This window comes from Canis lupus, chromosome 2 (assembly GCF_048164855.1).
Source record: "Canis lupus baileyi chromosome 2, mCanLup2.hap1, whole genome shotgun sequence".
NCBI lineage: Eukaryota > Metazoa > Chordata > Mammalia > Carnivora > Canidae > Canis > Canis lupus.
Window position 1 is genome coordinate 19,158,291 of NC_132839.1, and position 27,892 is coordinate 19,186,182.

The following is a 27,892-nucleotide window of genomic DNA, read 5'->3' on the forward strand; positions in this document are numbered from 1 at the left end:
ATGTTTTAATCTCCTTATCTAAGTCGTAAAAATACTAGTTACAAATCTACTTTTGTTAACTATGAACATTCTTCCAGAATGTTCTTTAAATTATGAGAAATACTTCTATCTGTATGGGAGGAGATTAGTCAACAGAAGGCTGACCTGTCACAATGCACACTGCTACAAAAAGGTTGAGCTAAGAATACTTGGGAGAACCAGCAATTACATGTAACTAGGCTTATCTAAAATTAAATTAAATTGGATTGTAATACAAATTAAATGGCAAAGTAAAATAAAATGCCATTTCCTGCATATTTAGCACACATATCTTTAAGGCATATAACCTCAGAAGAAATGAACTTTTACCATGTTCTTTCACTCAAACACACAGAGATGACCAGAAAAAAGGTTATCTTCACAGTCAGTCTATGGATGCATTAAACACCCCATGAACAGGAAAAAGTTTTTTTTTCAGAGGTTCTCAGTCACTCATGTATTGCTTCATTCAGTAAGTAGATGAGTACCTACTACCTACAAAGCATTATGCTATGTATGTGAGATGGAAAATATGGTGGCATGGCAGCAAGGTGCATGTCTTCCCTTATTTTCTTGTATAACCCACATGTTAATGATGTGAAGTCATCGTTTTTATACCAATTTTTTTTCAATTCTTTTTTTAAAAAATATCTTATTTATTTATTTTAGAAAGAGAGAGAGCATGCACATGCAGGGGAAGGGGCAGAGGAAAAGAAAGAGAGAGAGAGAGAGAGAGAGAGAAAAAAAAGAAACTCTCAAGCAGACCCTGTGCTGAGCATAGGGTCTGACATGGGGCTCCATCTCACAACTCTGAGATGATGATCTGAGCTGAAATCAAGAGTTGGACACTTAACAGACAGAGCCACTCAGGTGCCCCTCTCAATCCTTTTTAATCAATTATACTTATAACTTTTTTTTAAAGTGGGAAACCATTTGTTATTGAGCATTTGTAATGAGCCAAATGATGTCCTTTCTAATAGGAGAGTGCCTAGGAGAAGAGCCACACATAAGATGCAATAAAATGTGACAGGTGTTATCACAGAGTATGGAATAAAATACTAGGGGAATACAGTCAAGATTGATTAATTCCGCCTGTGAGAGTCAAAGAAATATTCAGAGGAGAAGAATTGTCTTGGTTTGGCCTCTAAGTCCCATTTGCCCCACATACTTTTCCTATGCTTATCTTCCACAAGACCTTTCCAAACATTTTACTCTAAGTGTACTGATTGCTATTCCTAAAACATGTTCCATCATCTCTTTGCCTTTTTCTTCTTCCTTCTCCTACCTAGAATTTGTTTCTCATCTTCTTTCCCTGCTGAAATTATGTCTATTTTTCAAGCCATGGTTGAAATGTCAACTCTATCATGGCTATATGGCTATTTTCTTTTAACCATAAACAAATTTTCCCTCTTCTGAATTTTTAAAATAGGATTTTATTAACAGAAAGGTTGGTTTTCCTATAAACTTCAATTCTCCCAACTATTAGATAAAAACAGCCTTAATCTCTTGGAAAACTGTCAACTCCTTAGAGGCAATGATTTGATCTTCTTCTCTATTATAATTATTTTGAAATACATTTTTTTTAAAAAGAAAACATAGCAAGTACTCATTATCTTGTACAGATCCTATCATGGGTTTGAGCATATCGTTTTTAAAACAGCTTTACTGAAGTATGATTGACAGACAACAAATGGTACATGTTTAAAGTTTGTATGATTTAACAAGTTTTGACATATATACACCTGTGTAACTATCATCACAATCAAGATAATTAACATATACATTCTTCCCAAAAGTTTCCTCATGACCTTCATAGTACCTCCCTAGTAGTATTTTAATTATGTATTCTTTCACCTATTGATGGATATTTGGGTTGCTTCCAGTTTTTTATTTTTACAAATAAAGTAGCTATGAATGCATGAGTCGTTGTATGGACATATGCTTTCTATTTCTCTCGAATAAATGTCTAGGAGGGGAATAGCTAGATCCTATGACAAGTGTGCATTTAATATTCTTAGGATTTGATACATTATTTTCCAAAATGTTGTAACATTTTCCACTCTTACCAGCAATATATAAGTGTCCAGCTGCTCCACATTCTCACTAAAACTTGTTCTAGTTAGTCAAAAAAATTTTTAGCCTTTCTTATCTAATAGGTATGTGTTGTTCCTCATTGTGGTTTAAATATGTATTTTCCTAATCAGTAATGATATTGATAATTTTTTCATGTGTCTAACTGCAATCCGTATCTCTTCTTTGAAGAAATGCCTGTTTAGCTCTTTAGCCTTTTATTTGTTTTTTAAGATTTTATTTATTTATTCATGAGAAACACAGAGAGACATAGGCAGAAGGAGAAGCAGGCCCCTCACAAGTAGCCTGATGTGGGACTCAACGTGGGACTTGACCCCTGAACTAGGGATCATGTCCTGAGCCAAAGGCAGACGCTCAACTGCTGAGCCACCCAGGCATCCCTCTTTTGCCTATTTTTAAAATTGGGTTGTATTCTTACTGTCTAGTTTTAGGAGTTCTTTTTATATTCATGATACAAGTCTTTCCTCAGATATTTGATTTGCAAATATTTCCTTCTATTCTGTGGCTTGTTTTCAAAAATTCTCTTAATAATGTAATTGGAAGAACAAAAGTTTTTTTTTTAAGATTTATTTATTTATTCAGAGAGAGAGAGAGAGAGAGAGAGGCAGAGACACAGGCAGAGGGAGAAGCAGGCTCCATGCAGGAAGCCTGACGTGGGACTCGATCCCACGTCTCCAGGATCATGCCCTAAACCGCTGCAGGTGGCACTAAACCGCTGCGCTACCAGGGCTGCCCAAGAACAAAAGTTTTTAGCATTGGTGAAACCCAATTGTGCATTGAACCATACTTTTTGACCTTTTATAGCTTATACTTCTGACATCATAGCTAAGAAAACTTTGCTTAACACAAATTCACATCGGTTTTCCCATATATTTTTCTAGAAGTTTTATAATTCTAAGTTTTAAAATTAGGTCTTTGATCAATTTTGAGTTATTTTGAATATATGGTCCAAAGCTTTTTGTTTTGCAGTGGATATCCAACCTTCTGGTATAATTTTTTCTGAAATTTTTTTCTATCCTTTCTCTACTGAATTACCTTTATATTATTGCCTATATATGTGGGAGTCTGCTTCTGGACTCTCTAATCTGTTCCACCAATCAATTTGTCTGTGTTTACACCAACACCACTTCATCTTGATGACGGTAGCTATAATTCTTGAAAATAGGTAGCATTAGAATGTAACTTGTTCTTCTTTGTCAAAGAAATTTTGGTTATTCCAAGTCATCCGAATTTCCATATGAATTTTTGAACTAGAGAGTAGACTTTTACAAAAAATAAAAGCCTGCTGAGTTTTGATTGGAATTGTGTTTACTTGAGACCTGACACATTAACAGTTCAACTCTTCCATCTTGTGAACACTGGGTACATTTCCATGTACTTAGGTTTTCTTTAATTTCTCTCAGGAGTGTTTTGCAATTGTCCATGTACAGGTCCTTACATATATTTTTAAAAGATTCATCTCTAAGTATTTGAGAATTCTGTCATTATTGTAATTGCTATTTCATTAAATTTTAATTTCTGATATTCACTGCTAGCATATAGAAATACAATTGATTTTTGTATATTGATCTTCCATCCTGCAAACTTACAGAATACACTTGCTAGTTTGAGTCGCTCTTTTGTAGAAAACATCATTATTTTCTACATAAAGGATTAATGTCATCTCTGCATAAATGGAATTTTGCTTATTTTTCTAATAATAATGGCTTTAATTTATTTTTCTTGCTTAACTGTACTTGTTGGCAACGGATATAAAGTATACACACACATACAATATTGAAAAGAGGTGGCAAACATGAATACCCATGCTTTTTTTCTGATCTCAGGGTAAAAACATTCGGTTTTTCACCATTAAGTATTTCTTTGGGCTGAATTGTGCCCCCCTCAAATTCATACGTTGAAGTCCTAACCTCCAGTAACTCAGAATATAATTGTATATGAAAATGAGGTCATTAAAGACATAATTAAATTAAAATGAAGTCTTTAGGTTGGGCTGTTATCCAATATGACTAGTTTCCTTATAAGAGGAGAAAATACACGCAAACACATGTACAGAAGAAAGACCAAGTGTATACAAAGGGAGAAGACAGCAAGGAGGGAGGCCTCAATACGAAATCCACCCTGTCAACACCTAAATCTCAGATTTCTAGCTTTTAGGACTGCGAGGAAATAAGTGTCTTATTTGAGCTATCTAGTCTGTGGTATTTTGTTATGGATGCCCTAGCAAATGAATACAAGTAGGAGGCTAGTTATGTAATTTTTTTTATAGATGCTATTATCAAGTTAAGGAAACACCCCTCTATCCCTACTTGGTTGGGAGTTTTTACCAGCAATAGATATTGAATTTTGGCAAACACTATTTTGCTATTGAAATCACAAAAACATTTATTCCAGTTTTGTTTGTTAATATGATGCATTGATTTGATTAATATTCAAATATTAAACCAACTTTGCATTACTAGGATAGTTATCACTTTGTTGTGATGTACTGTCCTTTTGATTTGCTAAAACTATATTAAGAATGTCTGCATCAATGCTCATGAGGAACACTGATTAGTACTTGTCTTGTAATGTCCTTGTCTCATTTTGGTATCAGGGCAATGTTAGTTTTAGGGAGTTGGGAAATATTTCCTCTTTTTTAGTTTTCCCAAAAAAACTTGTATAGAATTCATAATTTTTTCTTCCTTAAATTTTTTATAAAATTCATCAATAAAACGCACATTAGGACAATAGTTTTCTCAGTGACAAAATTTTTCAATATAAATTCAATTTCTTTAATACATATAGAGCTATTCAGAAAACCTCCTTCTCCTTGAATGAGTTTCGGTAATATGTGTCTTTTTAAGTAATTTTCTATTTAACCAAAATTGGAAAATCTGTTGGTATATACAATATTCCCTTACTATTCTTTTAAGATCTTTAGAATCTGTAGTGATGCCACTTTTCTGTTTTGATATTGGTAATTCAGATCTCTTTTTTTTTTTCTTGATCATTCTGAAAGATTGGTCACATTATCGATCTTCTTAAAGAACTGGCTCTTGGTCTCACTGATTTTTCTCTATTGTTTTGCCATTTTCTATCTCAGTGATTTCTGCCCTGTTCTTTATTATTCATTTCTTCTATGTATTTTTAATTTAAAAATTATTTTTCTTTTTATGTGGTCATATTTTTGAAACCTTACTTCTTTTTCTAACATAGGCGTTTAGTTCTATAGACTTTCCCCTAATATTGCTTTAGCAAGATCCTTCAAATTTGGATATATTGTTACATTTTTATTCAGTTCAAAATACTTTGAAACTTCCCTATTGATTTCTTTATGACTTATGGATTATTTGTAAGTGTGCCAGTTAGTTTCCAAGTGTTTGAGGATGTTCCAGTGATCTTTCCGTTGATTTCTAGTTTAATTCCATTGTGGTCAGAGGACATACTCTCTATAACTTTAGTCATTGTGAATTTACTAGCCTAGGTTTTGTGTGTACTTTATAAAAATGTGTACTCTACTATTGTTGGTTTGAGTGTTTTATAAATCTCAATAGGTCATGTTGGATGATAACCTTTAAAAATATTCTATATTTTAAAATTGCTCTCCCAACTGTTCTTTTTAAAAATCTCTATCAATTTTTGAAAGACAGGTCTTTAAATTCCCAACTATAATTGTGGATTTGTCAGGTATTCTTTGTAGTTTGATAAATTTTTGCATGATATAAAAATATATGTATATAATTTACAAAAAAGTAGTTTATAAAAAAGTATATTTTAAAGCCTCAATGTCTAGCATAGAGCCCAATGTGGGGCTTGAACTCAGAACTCTGAGATCAAGACCTGAGCTGAGATCAAGTGTCAGATGTTTAACTGACTGAGCCACCCAGGTGGCCCTGCATAGTATATTTGGTATATTTGGAAGCTTAGTTATTAAGTACCTGAATATTAGGGGTAATTATATCCTCTCAATAAACTGACCCCTTTGATGTTATGGAATGGTCTTCTTTTTCTCTGGTATCACCTTGCTCTAAAATCTACTTTGTTGTTTAAATAGAGTCAATCCAATTTTTTCCCATCTTTTTACTTTCAACCAATAGCTGTTTTTATATTTGAAGTTTTGAAGTGTGTTTCTTGTAGGCAGTGTATAATTGTGCCTTGCTTTTTTATTCAATTTGAAAATCTCCTTCTAAATTGCATGTAATCTGATTTTGTGTGCTGAAGTTTAAGTCCAGCATCGTGCTGCTCAATTTTTGTTTGTTACATCTTGAGAATTACCTGGTGATAATTTATTTCAGCTATTGTACATTTGAAAACATCTTATTCAACTTTTATTCTTTTCAAAAAATATTTAATTAATTAATTAATTAATTAATTAATTTATTTATTTATTTTAGAGGGGGAAGGAGAGGCAGATGGATATATAGAGAGAGAATCTCACGCAGACTCTCCGGTGAGCACAGAACCGTACAGAGGACTTCATCTCAAGACTCTGAGATCGACCTGAGCTGAAACCGACAGTCAGATGCTCAACTGACGAGCCACCCAGGTACCCCCAACCTTTATTCTGAAAAATATTTTGGTTGACTGTTTTTTTTCTCCTTTAGTACTTAAACATGTTGCTCTGCTATGTTTTTTTAAAACTTTATTTATTTATTCATGAGAGACACAGAGAGAGAGGCTCTGCTGTGTTTTACAGAAATAATTTGACAAGAAATTTGATTAAATTTTTGTTTCTTCCTCTGTATGGTTTTTTTTGGTTTTAATTTTTGTTGCTTTTTAGATTTTCCTCTGTATGTTGGTTTTGTTCAATTGGATCATGATATGCTTTTGTATAGTTTCTTCATATTTCTTCTGTTTTTAAGAAATTTGGAAATTTTTAATCATTACTTTTTAAAATGCCTTGCCCAGCCACTAAGTGTTCTTTCACCTCTCTTTCTGGTGTCTCAATTACACATATATGAAATGCTTAATTTTTTCAACACAGCTCACGGGTGCCCTGTTGATTTATTTTGACTTCCTTTTCTCTTTTTCATTTTATTTTATTTATTTTTTTTACTTTTTATTTATTTATGATAGTCACAGAGAGAGAGAGAGAGAGAGAGAGAGAGGCAGAGACACAGGCAGAGGGAGAAGCAGGCTCCATGCACCGGGAGCCCGACGTGGGATTCGATCCCGGGTCTCCAGGATCGCGCCTCGGGCCAAAGGCAAGCGCTAAACCGCTGCGCCACCCAGGGATCCCTCTTTTTCATTTTAGAATAATTAGTACTGCTGTTTATCAAATTTACTTATTTTTCCTTCTGCTATTTCTTATCTGCTATTAATCCCAACCAGGGTACTTTTCATCTCACACTTTGCAGTTTTCATTTCTAAAATTTTGATTTAGTTTACTTTTAATATCTACCATGTTTCTGCTTAACTTTTGAATGCATAGAGTCAACCATCATAAATGTATTGATGTCGTGGTCTGCCGATTCTAACACCTGAAAAATTTCAGTATTAGTTGATTTATTGTTTTAATATCTTAATTTTGTGTCATATTTTCTTGCCTTTCATCATGTCTTATAGTTTTTCATTGAATATCAAATATTGTGATTTTACCCCTGTGGGTGTTGGATATTTGTATTCCTATATTTTTGAGCTTTGTCCTAGGATGCATGTGGAAGCAGTTTGGTCTTTTCAATTCTTGCTATTAAGATGTATTGGGCCATGTGCTCAGGCTGCTCATTCTAACAGGGCTGATGCAAGATCCTTCTGTGTACTCTACCCAGGTTTGTGGATCTTGTGGTTTTTTAGTTTAATAGTGGGAAAAGACACTATTCTTGTCTTTGTGTAAGCACCTCCCATTATTCTCTTTTGCCTTTTAGGGGATGCTTTCTTAGACTTGGGTCATTTCCTCGTACACATGGGCTAGTCAGTACTCAGCTGAACACTAAGAACCCTTTGCAAATCTCCAGGGTTCTTTCTGTTCCAGTACTCTAGTCTGAAAACTTTAGTCACCTTGGTTTCCTCAGACTCCCATCTTGTCTCCTTAGTTCTGTGACTGCAGACTCCACTTCAGTTCCTCCTTTTTGTGTCAAAATCTAGAAAATTTTATAAGACAGTATTCCAGGGTAATTATTAAACTCACCCTGTTTGTTCTTATACCTCAGAGATCCTTATTCTTCCACTGCCTGATGGCTAGCCTATTGAAATTATTGTTTTGTACACTGTTCCATTTTTTTCATTTGTTTCAGATCTGAGGGTAAATCTGGTCCCCATTATTTCATCCTGCCTTGAAGCAGAATCTTGCAGGTATTAATACCTTTTAGATCTTGTTATTAATTTCCTATTTTCCCTGAAGTTAAAATATTTACTATTATTATGGTACTCTGTCTTGAGCGTAACTAAACAGCATTTGAATCTAAATCATCCACTTACTCTATTTTGTGAATTTTTATAGGTCTCATTTTCTAATGCACTTAGCATCTCCTGATCAGAAAAGTTTTTTTTACTCTCTTCTTCCAAAGTTAACTGATGAGTAAGCTGTTTTAAACATTTGTTTCAATGACAAAAGAAAGATATTTTAAGATTAAAAAAACACACAAAATGCTGAGCTCTAAATTATTTCTGCTACTTGTAAATCATTAATGTCTGCAAAATCCCTTTCATTAGAAAATTGTGTATAACATTAATCCGATGCTAAAGACAAAGAGAACTTTGTATGCTGCTGATGTATTGGCCATTGCCAATGTGGCAATGCCAATGATAATGGAATTCACAAAGTATAATGACATTTCCATGACTAATGCATTCATTCTGTGGTGACAGGCTCTCCTTTGTTTAACTTTTAATCAGCATTATCTGTGTAACTTTTAAAATTATTTGAAGAAACATTTAAAACTATTTGAAAAACTTTAACAGAGTGCTAAACATAAAACATCAATTGAACTCAATGATCATAGTTAATTCCTTATGCACCAAGGTAGAACCCAGAAAAGGAAAGATTATCATTTTTTTTTATTGGTATGCTCAGTAGACTGCCTGTAGTATGTCCCTAAAAACAAAACACTTGGAATAAGGCCATACTTAATTTCTCATATCTTTTTTCACTACCTTGAGATTACATAGTACATTTACTATCTCTCCCCTCCCCCTGCCCGACCTCACTCTCCACCCTCCTGCCCCACCCGGGGCTAGCATCTTTTTCACTACTTCAGCCTTTAAGGGAATGTTAAATACTCTGTCAATACCAAATCTGAATTTTCACTCTTATTAAAAACATTACACTTAACAATATAACTATTTTCACTGGAATACTTTAAATATTTTTGGATGCCTTTCCTATGGTCTCCATGTCACAGAACACAAAATCTATTATGCTTACATTCATAGCTAGCTAGCTAACTGGCTTGCTTGCTTCCTTCCTTCTCCTACAAATCCCAACTCTCTATGTTTTATACTTACTTTGACAGTTATATAAAATGTATGGAATCCAAGACCCTTGAATACTAAATGCCTTAGGTGTGTCAGGGAGGTATATTATGCAATGCAATAGTTTCTGGCAACCTCTGAATGTCAGAAACAGGTCTGAACAGGTTTTTATCATGATTACTTTTTTTATAGTTGCCATAGTGAAAATACAGTACCAAAATCAATCAACATTTACAGTTTTCGAATGGCACATTCTGTATATGTCCGGTCTTTAGTATATCCTTGTCCCTGCTGCTGTAAATAACACAAGATTGGCAGAACATGAAGCATGTCGTTTTCTCATCACATCCAATAATTAAAATTGACAAACACATACCTTTAAGGAAATCAGTCACTATTACTCAGAATCAGAAGCAGATGGAGATTGGGAGCGTCCACTTAGATTGTATATGTACATAGATTAAGTTATTTGTTTTATTTATTTTTTTAAGATATTTTATTTATTTATTCATGAGAGACACAGAGAGAGAGAGAGGCAGAGACACAGGCAGAGGGAGAAGCAGGCTCCATGCAGGGAGCCCGACCTGGGACTCTATCTCGGGTCTCCAGGATCACGCCCTGGGCTGAAAGCGGCGCTAAACTGCTGAGCCACCCAGGCTGCCCAAGTTATTTGTTTTAGTATGTGACTTCAGTCAGTCAATCAACTGTTGGTAATTATCATTAAAAAAAAAAACCCTTATACATATCACAATTTTTGTTATAGCTCATTTTTGGTAAAGGTAGACTGCTTGGCATATCTGTCCTCACAAACAAAGACATTTTAAAAGGCCATTCTGCAAGAAACAATGGTAGAATTTGCCAAAACAAAACAAAAACAAAACAAACCAACTCAGCCCCTCTTTCAGAAATTTTTAGAGGTGTTTTATTGTGTTTTTATTTCTTCTCTTTTCTAAGTAATTTTCTTTCTGAGGAAGAGATCTTTATGAGTCATGCATTACCACCAAGACTAGTCTTTTTCATCTGGTATAGAGCCAAAAAAGCACTCATTTATTTATATCAGTAATAATAACAATAATAATAATTACCATTTAATGAATGGTTATTACATGCCAGGTACTATACTAAATGCCTTACAAGACGTTATTTCATCTTATCCCTAAATAACCCATGCAATTTAGAGATCATTGCCTCCATTTTATATTTCAGAGGAGGAAACTGAAGCTTAATAAAAGTTTAAAAAAAAAAGAAAAAGCTTAGGAAAGAAGTCCTATATTTTCCATAGGATTTTACACAATATGTGGATATCTAATATATTCTGTTATCATTAAAAATCAACTTCAACTTAAGATTTAGTTATCTTAGTATTTGCTTCAATGTAAGAAGTACTTTTAATTATTATTGATAATTATTTGATCAGTGCATTGGCATAGCTAAAATGAAATAAGCATAGCAAAAATTTGATTCACAATTAGACAAACCAAATACATTTCTATAAGCCTTTATTTATTTATAAGATTTTATTCATTTATTTGAGAGAGAGAGAGAGAGAGACAGAGAGACAGAGAAAGAGTATAGGCAGGGGCAGAGGGAGGAGGAGAAGCTGGGGGTGGAGCCAATCATGACCTGAGCCAAAGGCAGACTTGAGCAAAAGCATCTGCTTAATGGACTGAAACACCCAGGGGCCGCTCTATGGGCCTTTAAAGAAAAAAGCTTTTATCTTTCATTCAGGTTCTTAAGGAATAAAAAGTGAAATAAATTTCCTATAGCTATTACCATATTCTTTCTCTGTTATGTAATTCTTTGTACCATTTCTCCTTTTAGAATTATGCCACAAAATTATGTCATAATGATTATTACATAAAGGCACACATTATTCTCACAATTAGTTTCAATTCATATTTGTACTTCAAATTAAGTTAAATAGCTAAATTTTTGTTTTAATTCTAGTACAGTTAACATACAGTGTTATATTAGTTTCAGGTGTACAGTATAGTGGATCAACAGTTTTATATAATACTCCGTGTTCATCACGGTAAGTGTACTCTTTAATCTCCATCACCCTATTTCACCCATTCACCCACCCACTTCTCCTCTGGCAACCCACCAGTTGTTCTTTCTTGTCTTTTTTTTCTTTATCACTTGTTTTGTTTCTTAAATTCCATATATGAGTGAAATCACATGATCTTTGTCTTTCTCTGATTCACTGGATCCATCCATATTGTTGCAAAGGGCAGGGCTCATGTCTTTTATTGAGGTATGCTTAACAGTACATTGGCTAAGATCTAGTGAGAATCTAATAAATATTTGTTGAATATTAATTATTCAACTTAAAGAAATAGCATTTATTATTTAAATTAATAATTTATTACTTATGAACAATACACTTATAAACATTTTTACCTCATTTAAATAAACATTTTGAATTTTTTTGCAGGATACCAATTCATTTGGAAATGTTTACAAATCTGTGATTCAGAAACAAAATCTGAATTGGAGACCTTTTCATTTTATTGCTTGCACCATTAAAAGTTATTTGTTTTTGTTTTTTACATTTCTGTGTCTATTACAACCATGGCTTATAATAAAACAAATTACATTAACTTAAGGGAAATGCTCATATTTATGAGTAAATAGTGGCAAAAATAATGATCAGATTGTATTAAATTTAAAACTTCAACAAGATTGATTTTGATTATGTGAATTAATCAGAGATATATACTCAGGTATAACCATTCCCTACAAGACTTTACTTGGAAATTTGCTCCTATCCACTGAAGGACTTCCTATGTTCTGTGATCGATAACCTATCTGGTTACTCAAGCCCTTGACTTCTTTTTTTTAATTCTCTGCAATTAGTTCTCAAATTCTATCAGCTATGCTTTTAAAATTGAATTGTCAATTGACAATTGTCAAATGTCAATTGAATATGTCAATCCCTCCTCCCTTTCCACTATTATCTCTCACATGGACTACTCCACAGAGAACCTTATGGTGTAATTACCTTAATGTGCACCAATACACTACATTTCCACTGAAGTGCCTGCCACATTTTAGTGAACATATTCTTCATGTAGAAAACATTCAATTGTTAAGCTGCTGATAGGAATCATGGACTAACCACAGTACAAAGTTTGTTAGGAATCATGGACTAACCATAGTACAAAGTTTGTTTAACAATGTATTATTCTGAAAATGGTTAATCAAACATGAATAAAAGTATCTCTCCTTAGTACAAGAAACCTCACATCACAGCATTATGTACTTTACTGAGTCACTTCCAAATACTCAATGGAAACAATCCATTTTAAAATCAGAAGGTAGAGGTGGGTGAAAGCTAACGTACCTTACAATACTGCTCTAAAATACAATTCAGCTTCCTTCTGACTTATTATTCAAAATCATCTCAGAATACATGGGTGAGACTCTAAACCAAGTCCATCCATTATATGCAAGGGTACCCTATTACACAGTCTCTAGAGTTTCCCAGCGACAGGGAAAGTCATGTCTACTCTCTTTTCTTCACCTATGCTCATGACCAAAGTCCTCTTCTTGGTTGAGAAGATGGGAAATAAAAGGGCATAGCTGACTCCTGGCTCCTGTCCTGCCATCCTCCTAGTCACTGGGGGTCCAATTTTCCAGTCTTCCTACTACAGTGATTAGTTTAGAATACTAAAAAAAAAAAGAAAAATTTGTCTTTGGAATAGAAGAAAATTCAGTTCATGGGCTAGGAAGTGCCTTTTACTATCTTGCTTTTTATCTTCAACATATACACAGGGCCTGGATTAAAATCTACTGAATTGAAGTCATCTGATTTATTTTTATTTCTGATTTTTAAAATATTTTATTTATTTGAAAGAGAGAGAGAACATACGAATGAGAACAGGAGTGGAGAGTGAAGAGAGGCAGAGGGAGAGAAAGAGAAGCAGGCTCCCTCCTGAGCAGGGAGCCCCACTTGGAGCTTGATTCCAGGACTCTGGGATCATCAAGTTATCTGATTTATTTAAAAAGTTTTAATTTAAGTATAGCTGACATATGATTTTTTACCTGACACCAAAACTATGACTATTTTGGTGATATTTCTAGCAAAATAAAAAATGCTTATAAACAGCTTTTATATTCACTAATAGCAACAGCCTAAAGTATTAATATAGTTAGTTGTTTACCATTTTTATCACTGACATGTTCTTTTTAAATTATAAGTGCTTAGGAATTTTAGAACTGCATATTTTTTAGGATTGCATTTTTAAAAATAAACATTCTAAACTTAATGCAAGCAAAATCATGTTTTAATTTTTTAAAAAGCCCATTTTCTCAGTGGTAGAATTAAGTGGACTTTTTTCCTGATGGAATTTAAAGGTCCCAAAGAGTATGTTTCAGCAACACTGTAGTGTTAAGAGTGTCAAGACTGATAACTAATTTCCAATTGTTTTTCAGTTAAATAATTCAAACTGATAAATTATGAAAAATAATTGTCCCACATCTTTTTAAATTAAAAAAGAAATGAATTATATTCCTATGAAATAAAGTTGTTTTTCTGAAGTTTAAAAAGGTCTTTTAGGGCATCAATCACTCTGAAGGTAAAAGTGAACATTGCGTGAAGTACATTTAGATTCTGGGTCTAGTTTTCATAATATGCCCTGTATTTACTATATAATCCAGAATGAATGTTCCTTATACTTAAAACACAATCAGAGTATCGAATTTGGTTGTCCCTGTTATAATTCTCTCTTTAATATCAGGCAAATGAATTGTCATTTCAGGGTCATGTGTTTATTTTTTTTCCCTTTCCCTTCAAGTAGAACTCTAAATAAAAGACATACTGCAATCATAATTTTTTTAAAATCTCGTGCAAATGCCTGCTGCACTGATTCATAGACCAAACTGGCGTCACCCAACGTCTAAAGAAAGGCCAGAATCACATATTATTTGCACTGTGAAATAATTCAAGGACCAGCAGTTCCAATCCCATCTTTTTACCAATAAAGAAAATTTGCCCTGAGGGAAAAAGGTTATTTAATTCACTGAATAAATATTTATGATTCACTTTTAGATATCAATAATGACCCAGGCACAAACAGTAGATAGAAACAGAAGAGACTCGAAGCCTGCCCTTACAGCATTTCCATGCCAGGAAGATAAGCCAGCAAATGAGCATATAACTACAAAAGGTCAACACAGTGGAGGAGAGAGTCAAACAGGGGTCTTGCAATAATTTGAATAGAGTCACCCCAATATTCATGTCTACCTGGAACCTCAGAGGTTGACTTTATTTGGCAATAAGGTCTTTGCAGATGTCATCAGTTTAGATGAGGTCACACCAGCTTAGGGTGGGCCCTAAATCCCATGACCCGTGTTCTTATAAGGACTCCACAGAAACACACACACACCAGGGAAGAGGCCATGGTGATGACAGAGGCAGAGATGGGAGCAATGTAGCCACTATCTAAGGAATGCCAAGAACTGCTGGCACCCACCAAAAATGATTAAGAAGCAAGGGAAGACTCTTCCCTAGACTCTCTGAAGGGACCACAGCTCCACCAACACCTTGATTTCAGACATTTAGCTTCTAGAACCATGAGAGAATAAATTTCTGTTGTTTTAAGTGGCCTAGTTTGTGGTACTTTGTTACAGCAGCCCCAGGCTCCATTTAGAGGGGAAGATCATGGGCAGCCTCTCTGAAAAAGTGATATTTTAGTAGTCATCTTAAGGGCAAGAAAGCGACAATCAGTAAATGTGAGAAAAAAAGTTTCGCAGGCCAAAGGAACATAGATAGCAGGTGCCATGGCCCCAGGATGGCAAAGAGTTCTCCAGGTTCAAGGGGCTGTATGATTTGTCCAAGATCTTAAGGCCAGGAAGTAGCAGAATGGTTCCAGGTCTTTTAATTTGAAAACCAGTGATTAAAGCCTCCACATCACATCTAGCTCTCAGGACATCCTCATGACAACCAACTAACCAACCCACCCACTCATCCTTCACTGTTCTCTTGGTGATTAAAAGTGAAATGTGGCTAGAGGCAGGCAGTGCAGATACTGCTGACAAAGGACATTTTTATGAGTGACAGGAGAAGGCCAGTTTTGAAGAATTACTCTACGATTTCCCCTCCTACCCAAAGTGCCCTACAGAAGCATGTGAGGACCAGCTCAATCAGTCTCCGAGTCTTGGGGACTATTTATAGCTCCTAGGAGAAGGAACAGAAAAGGCTTCCTTGACGGTGTAGCTATTGTCCATTCAAAATTACCAATAGGTAACAACTGTGACAACCTTCCTAAAATATTCACCATATCTGTGGCCCGATGAACAGGTTGCAAGGCTCACAGTTTTCCTACACAAATTGTGGCTATAACGTCACGGCATCCAGACAGGTTTTGTTTCTTTTACTCACTGCCTTAAAAATCCAGATATGTCACACAGTTCACGTATTTGATTTTTCTTGAAAAGTAAGATGCTCTTGAATCAGTCAGTTGAATAGTGGCTTCTACTTAGAAGGGGCACACATTTTACAGTTACCTGTCAATCCCTTGAACCTCACCTTAAAGAGTTTGTCTGGCCTCTTGTAGGCATTTGGGTTTGTGAGCCTTGATCTCTATAAGGATTAACTTTACAATCTCTAACCTGACCCCACTTTATCTGTACACTTAAAGCTTTCACTAGTCTCAAACTCAGAATGTATCATTAACTCTGAAAAACTCCTCAGTCTTCTATAAATACCTCACATTTGTTTTCCTGCCTTTCTACTCAGTTCTACTGCTCCTTCAGTGAACAAACCAAGTTATGGCTCTTTCTCCAAATACATCTGGCCCACTATTTTTCCAGAACTAACTCTTTATTGTGTTTGCTACTTAGAGTTTTCTTAACCGAATGCTGCCCCGCCTCGTTACTTAATTATCAAGTACGTATGTCTGGCCAAAGATTATCGGCCAAAGGCACTTCTTTGCTATCATCTTACTACTTAGAGCTACAATACACAAGGTTGGCTTTCATAACATGTTTCATAACATAGTAAGTGGATGGTGTCAATGAGTCATCACCAAAGAAAGGGTGGCTAGTTAATAATTCTAATTATTTTCTTTTGGATTAGCTTAGCTAGCCTTTTTGCTAAATAACAGGTAAACCCTGTTATTTCTAGAGAGTTCCTTACTCAATATGTACCAAAGAGGAGGAAAATAAAGAAAAGTTATCATTTTCTTGTATATTGCTCTAATATAAGGCTTTGTGAGAAGAAAGATTGAAATCAATGGCTAAAGTAAGACTAGATCACCCAGGCTTTCTGGGATCACAATCATCGTGGAAAATTTAAAATCAACTGCATCATTACATTTGGACTTCCAAAATCATTACAATAACATGTATAAGTTAAGCTTAGATGGTTTCTATAAATGAAATGTCAAAATACAATATTAAGTTAGCTATGGGTTTTATTTCATATGCCTTTGCATTTAGACCATCTCTATTCTGCCTAAGAGTCCGTTCTGAAGTTGAATTTTTAAATTCCTCAGGATACCTGTACGGCTGAGAATTTTAGTTGGATGGTGCTCTCAGTTCTATCTACAATTTCTGTATTTGCAGTTGGGGGACAGGGTTGGCAGTGACTCTTGGAGTAGAAACCATTTAGCAAGTTTTAAGTGATTTTGGATGGCTGCCTAGTAGTAGTAAAACCCAAAATTAATGAGATAGAACTGATTTGAGAATCATGAGTTTGAAGCATACCAGAAGCCCCATCCATATCTACCCTCCTGCCCACTCAGTTTAACTCATTCCTGAAAGTCATTCTGACTTTTTTAAATGGCTATTTGCAATAGAAATTTTCACAAGACTGATCATTTAATATTAACCAATTTCATTTCCTTTTACCTAAGAAAATCTTTAGTGACTTTAATCCTCACAAGGGTTATAAGTGATTTCCTGTCTCTTGTTGATTTAGAGCAAACATGCATCCCTAATGCATATTCTATAATATTAGAATTAGACATCATTTTGAAGTATAGTTTTGTTTTCTTTTGATGGTGATATCGGTGATATCTGCCTACAATATTTAAAACAGTGCTTTTATTTGGCATGAATTTATTAGGAATTCTCTAGAACAGATTTTGTTTATACTTTGTTTTTATTTTTTTTTCTGAGGAAATGTTCAAAACTAAGAGTGCTATTTTACCAGCATTCATATTCTACTCTGGAAAGGAGGAAAAAAAGGCAAATCCCAGGAGAAAAAAATGTAGAAAGCTCTGCTCTAGTACAAACAGCTATTTCTGTGTTTCTTTCACAGAAGAATAAGAAGTTTGTGAGAACATTATGCCCATAACCACGCATTCAAATGAGAGCTTCTAAACAACCTTCCGGTGAAGCTCTGAAATGAGGAATTGGCTGAATGTAATTCCCCTTCCCAGTGCCCCTCCTCTCTGCTGGTCCCACCTCTCCTCTCCCTGTCAGTTCTAACTAGCGCCGGTTTAAACTGGCTGGCTCCAGTGTTTGCAGCATCCTTCCTCTCTTTCTCTGAGCTTTTGTTCCAGTTACAACAGGGAGCATGGCTTTTTGCTTCCACGTAGCTTGTTCAATTAACCCACAGACTGAAAAACATCACGGTGTATCATTCACTACCTCTTCAAGGATGTAATTGCCTGAAAAGATCTTATTAACCTGAAGCGAATATAATTCCATGTTTACTATTTATTATCATACATATTTGTCTTTCACCCATTCTCCTGGTTCTGTTCAATAGCTTATACCCATTGGCTAATCATAAGTCATTCTGTGTAACTGTTCTGTTTGCTGTTTACGAAGTCCTACAGAAATATTTAAGTGCTGAATTTGAAAAGAATGCAAGGAAAGTCCATTCAAATATCCTAACTTTTTCTGTTTTTCTACTGGACAGACAAAAAGAGTAAACAGAACAGTCCTGAGTCATTCAACAAAGGAAGAACCAGAAAATGTCCCTGATGTGGTGGCATTATAATAAGCAATGCACTGCTTTTAGAATCAATTATTTTAAGTACTGAATATGTCCCTTCCTAACAGTACTTTTGAGAAGGAAAACTATTCCAAAGCAACTTTTGTTTTCAGAATATGTCATTACCAAAATTCAAAGAAAATACAAGCAACTGAAAGCATAGAAATATTATATTCTGATGAAATAAAAATTAACATTAAAACAGCCACCACACCCTATATTAAGTCCAGTGTCCCTGCTTGGGTTGAGGACTAATACAGCAGCCTGTTAGGAGTGGACTTTTGGCCTCAGGCTTCCAAGTTTCTAGGCCTGTGCACGACCAGGTACGTGTGCATGCATGCACGTATGCGTGCTGTTGGGGAATAAGAGGAACAGAGAGAAGATGAGGCCAGTGGAATAGGGCCAGTGACTCTGACTCTTTCACTCAAGGCTTCAGAACACTCTTAGATGCTAATATACGCTTGACAAATCTAATAGGATTCATCAAACCAGAGCAGCCGATAGAACTGAACTTGGCTTACCAGCAGGCGTCACACGCTAGAAAGTGAACTTTTGTCTGCACATGTGTTTTCTTTGGCCAGTTCAGTGCTTTTAATAATCTGAATGAGAAAGCCCTTAGGCAGGGCATGTAGTCCTTATGCCCTGTCTGTCACCATTCCACATTGCTTTATACTTGTTTTCATTCACACATTTATGGCGTGACTGGCCTATGAAGGCCTTTGAGTTTGTGATGTAACCTCAGAAGCTGAGTCCCACAACCCGGCATCTCCACTGGCCATATATAACCTAAAGCCTGACTGAAGCTCTTGACACAGGTTTCCCTCTCCATCTTAGGAATTCTGACTGAGAAGCACAGTCACTGTGGCAACAGGCTTAGCGGAGTATACAAATTCCAGTCTGTCTGTCCCCAGAGTATATGTTTACAATTAAACAGAGCATGGTACTAAAATCAGCCAACTCACCTGGGTATCATCCCTTTGCCAGAAATGGACAAACTTGGAATGAGAAAGCACATCATCAAAATCATGGATGACTCATAAATTCTGAGTAAATGTCAAATATGCTGTGCCTTTTTAATTTATTTTGGATTCTTAGAGAAAACTAAAGAATGACACAAGTGATGTATCTTCTGTTTGTGATACATCAGATACACACATACACACACACACACACACACACACACACACACACACACACAGTGTGCTCCTAAAGCAACTCATATTTTGGAGAAAAGAGAATCAAATTTATACCCAAGACCTTAAAACAGTCCATGGAGGGATGCCTGGGTGGCTCAGCGGTTGGGTATTTGCCTTTGGCTCAGGGTGTGATCCTGAGTCCTGGGATCGAGTTCCACGTAGGGCTCCCTGCATAGAACCTGCTTCTCCCTCTGCCTGTGTCTCTGCCTCTGTGTCTCTCATGAATTAATGAATAGAATCTTTAAAAAAAAAATTCCATGGAGAGTGGAAGATTGTTACTCTGCTTACACTGTTTCTGTGAAACAAATGCAGTTCCTACGCTGTTCTGCTAGTGTGCAACAAATGCTAGGAACTATTTATAGGACCAGTTCTTAAGGAGAAAAGAAGTCAACAATGCCATTTTGAAGGCCTAAGGTAAATAAAAACACCAAGCTGTATGTATGGGAAATATGTTATTTCTGTTCTGCATGAAGAGGTGAAGTAAGGTAAGAATGACAGGATCTCTTGTCTGCATGGGGAACTCTAAAATGGCATCAATGTTGAAGGGTGAGATATATATATGTCCAATCTCTCTTAAGCTCTCTGAGAAAATATGATTTTCTGCTTTTCATGAGGCCATACAGAAATGGTCTAACTTATTGGGCTTTTTTAAGGATCATGGAAGATTCCAAGGAGAAAGTGCTTTAAAAACCTGGAAATCACTATTCGAATATTAGATATAATTATTTTAAAACCAAGTGAAAGGAAATACTACTCTTCCACCTGTAGAGCACAAGATCTAAACTTCCAAGGAAAACTTGCTTATCAATTCTAAGCATTATTCCCAGATGAACTACAGTTTCCCCCTCCAAACTATTATCCTTTTTCTCCACGTGTGCTTTCTTTTTAAAAACCATTTTAAAAAAATATTTATTTATTTATTTGACAGAGAGAGAGAGAGAGAGAGAGAGAGCGAGCCTGAGCAGCGGGAGCTGCAGGCAGAGGAAGAAGCATGCTTTCCGCTGAGCAGGGAGCCCACACGGGGCTTGATCCCAGGACCCTGGGATCCTGACCCAAGCTGAAAGCAGCCACTTAACTGCCTGAGCCACCCAGGCGCCCTTCCCCATGTACTTTCATAGTACTTTGTATCCTTGTCCTTTAAAGCGTTTCATTCACAATAACATTAATCCATAATTCCACAAGCAGGAAGAAATTCAAATTGCATGGAAAGTAAGCAGTGAGCCTGGAATGGAATTCAGATTTCCTGACATTCTATTTAGTGTTCCATTTGTCAGGCCCTCATATTTGAATAATGAACTCAAACTAACCTGGTCATCATTGCTCAAAAATTCTTTAATCACAAGAGCAAATCAGAACAGAATGAGGTAAGTCAATGAAAACCCATTCCCTAAAACTGCTTTTAAGCGTCACTCCTCACACAGCTACTTAATTAATCAAACTCTGATCTACATCTTGTACCTCATTAAAAATGAGCCTCTTCTTTGACTACTTTGTTTTAAAACATAATCCCAAGGCTTACTCTGACAATATGTTTCCTTTATTGTCTTGATTTGACTTTGTTTTCCAACCTGAAAGATTTGATTTTCTAAAAATGACACATTGATTTATAGACAAATAAAACAGATAATCAATCCTCTAGATTAATTTTAAATCCATAGCTATAGCATTAGAGTTACTGATAGTCTTCTACTACTATAGATTTATTAATAGAAAATGTAGAGATACACACAGAGATAGGGGAGTGTTTCTTCTATCAGTGTCCCAGGAATGTGCCATGAAGAATAGAGGTGAGTTCCTCTAGATATAGTTTCTGAGTTGAAAGATTATGAAAGTGAATCCTAGAATCATCAACTATACTTCTACCAGAAGCCCATAACCCATCTCAGAACTGTAACTTTCCTCTGTGTTTAGTGATTAACCCTGCTTAATCCTAGGCATTATTAACAATAAATTGGAATGTAGGCTCAAGGAAGGTAGAAGTGTTATATGACTCATACACTCACATTTTGTGCACAGAAGAGTGCCTGGCATTTAATAGATGCTCAATAAATGATTTGTTGAAGGAAAGGGAGTGGAGAATTAAGCAGAGGCTCTGGATGGCAGAGTAGAGTCACATGATTCAGTGTAAATTACAGAAAGCCCTAACAGAAGCATTTAGTGGGGAAGCTTTTAGTAAAATCATATCTCTTTTGACACTTAAACATTATTGGCCTCACTGTTATCTTTTGTTTCCAAAAAAAATGTATTCTTCAACACTTATGGTAGTGTGTTAACTCAGGCAACAAAATGCAAGTTAAAATCAAGCACTTCTGGGGTGCCTGGGTGGCTCAGTGGTTGGGCATCTGCCTTTGGCTCAGGTCATGATCCTGGAATCCTGGGACTGAGTCCTGCATCAGGCTCCCTGTGGGAAGCCTGCTTATCCCTCTGCCTATGTCTCTGCTTCTCTCTTTGTCTCTCATAGATAAATAAAATCTTAAAAAAAACCCTAAAAAACAAGCAGTTCTAAGACTGAGGAAATATAGATAAGAATAGTTTCAAGTTAGTCAAAATGAATTTTTCAGAGCAATAAGTACAACTATAACTGGAATAAAAACTAGTAAATAAGAATCTGCTTTTGTCCTAATTGACATTAAAAATTACTGAATAACAACACTAATACAATTTTAAATTTTTCCCTCTTTCTCAAACAGGCTGTTTGGGACTTCCAGTTCAAGACACACAAAGGCTTCATACAGGAAAGTCTATTCTAAATACATACCAATGATGGAGTGAAAAAAAAGTGGAAGGAGTAAAGTTTACAGTACAGCCACAAATACAATCAAGCATTTTTGTGAACCAGAAATGGAACAAAAGTAGGGACTTTGTTGGGCTATGAGTTTAGAGTATCAGAGATACCAGATATTTTGGCTCCTGCAGAGTTAAAAAAGAAATGTTTCACAGGAAATGGAAACTGCAGGTGGCATGGCATGTTTTGGTGCTTCTTTACCTGAAAAAAGACCAGAACAGTTTCTGCCAAATGTTGCCCACAGTAGTGTCTTACAGAGTCGTAGGACTTAGTAAAATACCAATATAGTTGCCTGATGAGAAAAGAACCATGTCATAATTTGGCTCCAAGACTAGATTCACCATATACCCAGTATTAACTTTATTACTGTAAATCTGAGTTCCAGAATGGGGGCTCTAAGTTTTAGGTGGAAGATACTACAAAACTATTAGACACAAAGAGGTGTTGAAGAAAGGAAAAGAGAGGAGAAGAAGGGAGAAAACAAAACAAAACAAAAAATCTGCCACTCAAAAGTGAGTCTGTCAAGCAATATTTCAGGACATGTCAATAAATCTAATGCAAACAAAAGGCAATCAGTAAAACCAACAAATTGAATATAAATGTACTCTAAATAAAATTAACTTCATAATCTGACAAAGGTTTTTTTTTTTTCTTAAGATTTTATTTATTTATTCATGAGACACAAAGAAAGAAGCAGAGACACAGGCAGAGGGAGAAGCAGGCTCCACTCAGGAAGCCCTATGTGGGACTTGATCCCTGAACTCCAGAATCATGCCCTGTGCCAAAAGCAGAGCTTAACCACTGAGCCATTCAGGCATCCCTAACAAAGATCTTAAAAGAGTATGTTAACAATGACCGGAAATTAATGAAAACAAAGTTATCAATAAAAATAGCAAGAGGCTATATTCTGTGTATACAGTCAGAAATGAAATAAGAATCAGCAAATTCTTTTTTTTTAAAGATTTTTAAAAAAAATTTATTTATTCAGAGAGAGAGAGAGAGAGACTGAGAGGCAGAGACACAGGCAGAGGGAGAAGTGGGCTCCATGCAGGGAGCCCGATGCAGGACTCAATCCTGGGTCTCCAGGATCAGACCACGGGCTGCAGGCGGCGCTAAACCGCTGCGCCACGGGGGGTGCTCAGAATCAGCAAATTCTTATACAAACCTTGAAATTTAAAATGAGAAAAACTCATCAGGAAGGTGTAATATACAAGAAACAACAGTACCCAAAGCAAGGAACTATTATACACATTGAAACTTTTATCTATATACTAAAAGAATGATACATGATAATAATTTTTGTTAAAAAATATACAAACAATAAAAAGTGGCAAGATTCTTTTTATGATTAGAAAGAAGATAAAAATAATAACTACAGACATTGTTACTTTTTTACAATTAAATATATGTTAAAATTTATGAGTATGCAATATAATCCACAATTTCCAAATTTTCAGAGACATAGAAAAGGCTAAAGAAAACATTATCAATTAAACAGAAAATAGGGAAGGAGAAAAATGAAAAAAAAATGATGGACAGAAAAAAGAAATAATGTAGAATTCCATCTAATACATCAGTAATCACAATAAATAGACATTATTAATAAAGATGGAATACCTGATTTAATTAAAATGATCAAACTATTAACTGCTTACAAGAATTACATCAAAAATAAAAACAGAAAGGTTGAAAATAAAGCATGAAAAAAATAGCAGACAAATATACTAAAAATGGCAACAAGAGGATATCTTAGGATTAAAAAATCAGACAAAACATGATTTAAAAGAAAAGAGCATTAAAGGATATAAAAGAATACCTATTATAGAAAAAAAGTACCAAAAATATATGAAAAATATAATGTAATCTTAAAACATATCTGGCAAAACCTGACAGAATTAAAAGGAGATAGTAAGAAATATCCAGTCAAAATAAAAGATTTAAGGAGTGCCTGGCTGGCTCAGTCAGAAGAGCCTGCGACTTTTGATCTCAGGGTTGTGAGTTTGAGCCCCATAATGGATATAGAGAGTACTTAAATAAATAGACACATGCAAACAGTTTTTTAAAAATATAAGATTTAAAACACTTCTATCAGATACTAATAGGCCACACAGATAAAAAATAGTAAGGGTAAAAAGTTTAAACAGACAGAAAGTGTGACAAGGTAAGAAAAAATACTCACAGAAATGGACTAGGAACTAGATTCTCCCTAAAATATCAACAAATTTTTTTAAAATGGTATCATATATATTTTGACCCAATATTATTAAGCTAGAAATCAGCAATTAAAAAACTAGTAAAGAGATAAAAACATTTAATTTTTTAAAAACATGCTCCCAGATTAATTCAATAAATTAAAATGGAGATCACAAAATGTTTACAAAGGACAACAAATGTACCAAAATGTATTGGAAAGCTGCTACAGTGATACTTAAAGGTAAATTTATAGATTTAATTTTATTTACTTACAAAACTCAAAAGTCATTTAATTCAAAAGCTAAATAAAAAATAAGTAAACAAATTTAGAAGAAAAATAATAAAGAAAGGTAAACAGCTGGAAAAAATAGACACAGTAAACAAAACCATAAGCTTGATCTTCGAAAATGTCAATATAATAGATAAACCGTAAGAAAGGCTGATCAAGAAAAGAGGCAGAAATAAACACCATTGGGTATGAAAAAAGGAAGATTTTTAGACATACAACTGATGTCACTTTAAGAAAGTCATAGAGAAAAAAAATTAAAAATTAAAAAAAGAAAGTCACAGAGATACAAAATATTCATATTAATATATATGAAAATTATAGAAGTAGGTATAGGTTTAGATACAGGTAGAAGTGTGTGCATGAGAAGGAACACCACGGTTCATGCTACAAATAGAAAATAAAAAATTACTAATCTAGTAATAATTAACTAAATTTGATCCATAATCTAAAATATCTAAGTCCAGAAGAAATGAAAAAAGTTGTTTGGGAGAACACTGCAGAACACAGTCAATGTCTTTTTCTGCCATTTAGAGATTCACAAAGTCTAAGGTATGAAGGAATCATCTTGGAAATTATTACAAATGCAAACTATCAAGCTTCATCACGAGAGATTCTAAAGCAAAAATTTTAGAATAACGTTTTTAACAAGCATTCCAGGTAACTCTGAAGAGTTGGTTCTCAAGCCACATTCTTAGAAATACTGCTTCAAGACACAAGACATTTGAGCATCTACCTTTAAAAGCTCAGTCCACCTTCCTGGTAAATACATACCTTATGTGTGTAAAGGGGTAAAGGTAAAGACTGTGGTACTCACAGAGTTAAAAACAATAACAAACCATTAGAAAATCACATGCCTTTTCCCTTTTCCTCAGGCTTTTTTTTTTTTTCTGTTGAACATATGGACTATGAATTTCCATAAACTTCAAGAGCATAATCAATCTCTCCTCTCTATATTACAGAGCAAAACTTGCCCAAATATGTTAGAGCTGTTGTTCACCCCACTGCTATCAGTCAGAGCCCAAGGAGTGCACACATTGAAGTGAGTATTGTAGGGAGACACAAAGCCCCAGAACCACCTACCCTGAGTTAAACTCCTCACTCTAGAGAGAAGTGAAGACCTCCATCCCTACTCCGTAGCAGCTGACGGGAAGACATCCCAGGGTTGCCAGCCAGATTGGAACTACCAATGAATGATCACAGAGGATCAGACTGAGGATGCCCTTGTCTTTTCCCCCCAAAATGGCTTACTATTACACGAGTCTCCAAGAACCTAAGTACAGCCATAGGAAATGGCCAAGGGAGCCCAGAATTGCAGATGAAATTTTCACCACCCAGCAGAATGAAGCCCAATTCAGCGCTATGATCAAACAGAGTTAGATTCCTCACGTATCTGTGTGGGTGGACAGAGATTCATACCCTTGACATCCTAGGCAGGAAACCTAAAGAAAGTGAAAGAGGATTGGACAGCAGGGCTTTTACAGGCATCCTAAATCCAGAAGTTCTGACTTTAAGCTAAGGTTACAGGGAACCATCACAGGTTTGTGAATTGGGGGTGGGGTATACAGTCAAAGAAACCTACTTGTGATGAGAAATACAATTAAAGTGAAAAACATATTTGACAGAGGGGTACCTGGGTAGTTCAGTGGTTGAGTGTCTGCCTTGGCTGAGGTCATGATCCCGGGGTCCTGGAATTGAGTTCCGCATCAGGCTTCCCACAGGGAGCCTGCTTCTCTCTCTGCCTCTGTCTCTGCCTCTCTCTGTGTCTCTCTCATGAATAAATAAATAAATAATCTAAAAAAAATATTTGACAGAGAAGACAAAAGATTGGGAGGATACTAAGTAGACAGACTTGAAATAATCAAAGGTGCAATTTTGATTGTGTGTGTGTGCCTGTGTATAAAACTCTAAAGGTGATCTTCTGAATGAATCAGCTCCACAAAGTCTTGGTTCAATGGGACCAGGAGGTTCTATCATTTAATCCTCCAAACAAGTTGATACATGTGTCCCATTATCCCCACATTAACACGAGGAAACAGTCTCAACAAAGTTAAGGAACTTCCTCAAGTTTATGCAGAACCATCATCACTTGCTTAGACAACTGCAGAATGACTTAGTATTCCTACTTTCATCCCAGCCTCACGTATTGTCAAGATTCGTCTCAGAAGTTAGTGACCCTCTACAAAGTTAGTCAAGTGAGCCCTGCTTTCTGCACAAATTCTGTGAGTGGCTTGCCATGCCGTTGGTTGGAAGACTCTACTAGGCCCTCTCAGACCTCCCTGACTTCCTCTGCAACTGCTCCCCTGACTCCACATTCCAGACTCATGCTTTTACTGTTCCTAGTATAAACCTCAGGATAGTGCCTGCTTTTTGCTTTTCCCTTTCATCAATGCTTTTCCCCAGTTACATGCATGGCTTTCATCTTCATGTCCATCAGATCTCTGCTCAAATGATATATTCTCAGAGAGCCCTTCCTTGACCTCTCCTCTATAAAGTAGCTCAGTTTTTCTTTCGTTTTTTTTGGTTTTTTTTTTAGTAGCTCAGTTTCTACTACTCTTTCCTTTTGCAACTGCTTTATCCTTGTTCATTGCACTTCATCCCAACCTGGTATGCACCCTTGCTTCCTGCCACCACTGCCAATAAATATAAACACCACAAGTACAGGAATTTTGTCTCGATGTTTATGTCTCTAAACAAAGTCAGGAACAGGACCTGATGTAGTGTGCGTTCAATAAATGAATGAATCGATGGAGCTAGGTCTCTAACACTGATATAACAAATTTGAAAAATCATGCTTTTTAAGTAAACCAGCCAATTTCAATAGGCAGTACATTTTAAATGTTCAGTTATAATCTCGGGTAACAGAAATTTGAAACTGTCTAAACATTTAACAGCTCTATTAGTTTACTACCTCTAACATGCAAGGTGTGATTATTTCTGACATGACTAATAACTCTTGTTTAATTGCATGTAATCATTATTCCAAC

General features: G+C 35.4%; 1 protein-coding gene and 1 long non-coding RNA gene across 2 annotated transcripts in view; one reads left to right on the forward strand and one right to left on the reverse strand.

Moving 5' to 3' along the window:
- ADGRV1 (adhesion G protein-coupled receptor V1) overlaps nucleotides 1-27,892 on the reverse strand; it is a 520,471-nt gene that overhangs the window by 187,857 nt on the left and 304,722 nt on the right. The gene's annotated exons all lie outside the window — the stretch shown is intronic.
- The window catches only part of LOC140613332 (uncharacterized), a 30,288-nt gene continuing 27,729 nt past the window's right edge, over nucleotides 25,334-27,892 (forward strand). The window contains exon 1 of the long non-coding RNA XR_012014469.1: nucleotides 25,334-25,947. This is a non-coding gene — a long non-coding RNA (uncharacterized lncRNA). The remainder of the gene's footprint in view (nucleotides 25,948-27,892) is intronic.